Here is a 921-nt window from a genome sequence, read left to right on the forward strand (position 1 = left end):
CTTAAGTCTTTCTGTTCTATTTCTATAATGTTTTCAGTGAATTTTACATTAATTTATTTTTCCAACTTATATTTAAGTATCCTTCATAATTTAAAAATTAATTTGAATAGTACTTACTTTGGCAGCATATATATATATATATATATATATTTTTTTTTTTTTAAAGATTTTATTTATTTATTTGACAGAGAGACATCTAGAGAGAGAGGGAACACAAGCAGGGGGAGTGGGAGAGGAAGAAGCAGGCTCATAGCAGAGGAGCCTGATGTGGGGCTCGATCCCAGAACGCTGGGATCACGCCCTGAGCTGAGGGCAGACGCTTAACGACTGCGCCACCCAGGAGCCCCTTGGCAGCATATATATTAAAGTTGAAACAGTACAGAGAAGATTCGCATGGCCCCTGTGCAAGGATGACACATAAAAATTAATTCGAATAGCCATTTATCAATACATTATAAACTCATATATATGTGCACACACACACACACACACACACACACACACACACATACACTATGTTTGCCTTGATGGAAGCATTTAAATTTTCCCTTTTTAAAAATTTTCACCACATTGTATTTCTTCAAGTATCGGGCCATCTCTTCACAACGAAACAGCAGAATCGGTTATCATCATGTATAACCAGAGATGTGAAGACAAAATGAAATAATTCCAAGCAATCACGTTTAAACTAGATGTATCTGGATCTTTGCTCAAATGCTCTTTTAAGCTATTGTGAAGAGAAAACTCAAGAACAACCACCTACTTATTATGGAATTGAGAGATTTGGGATACATTTAAAAAAAATTTTTTTTTAAACTGATGTTTTACACCCAAACAATTTGACCAGTATTTTTACTATAAGTCTGGTACAGTAAATGTTTTCTTTTGAACCTAAATGGAAGGAGTTCCTCGTTATAAGCA

The 921-nt window shown here is 34.7% G+C and overlaps 1 non-coding gene across 1 annotated transcript; it reads left to right on the forward strand.

The window, feature by feature from the left end:
* Window positions 1-340: 340 nt before the first annotated feature.
* Window positions 341-445, forward strand: LOC113250961 (U6 spliceosomal RNA). The gene has a single exon (XR_003314284.1). It is a non-coding gene; the product is annotated as a U6 spliceosomal RNA (small nuclear RNA).
* Window positions 446-921: the final 476 nt, after the last annotated feature.

The sequence above is a fragment of the Ursus arctos genome, unplaced genomic scaffold, assembly GCF_023065955.2.
Source record: "Ursus arctos isolate Adak ecotype North America unplaced genomic scaffold, UrsArc2.0 scaffold_1, whole genome shotgun sequence".
NCBI classification, from domain to species: domain Eukaryota; kingdom Metazoa; phylum Chordata; class Mammalia; order Carnivora; family Ursidae; genus Ursus; species Ursus arctos.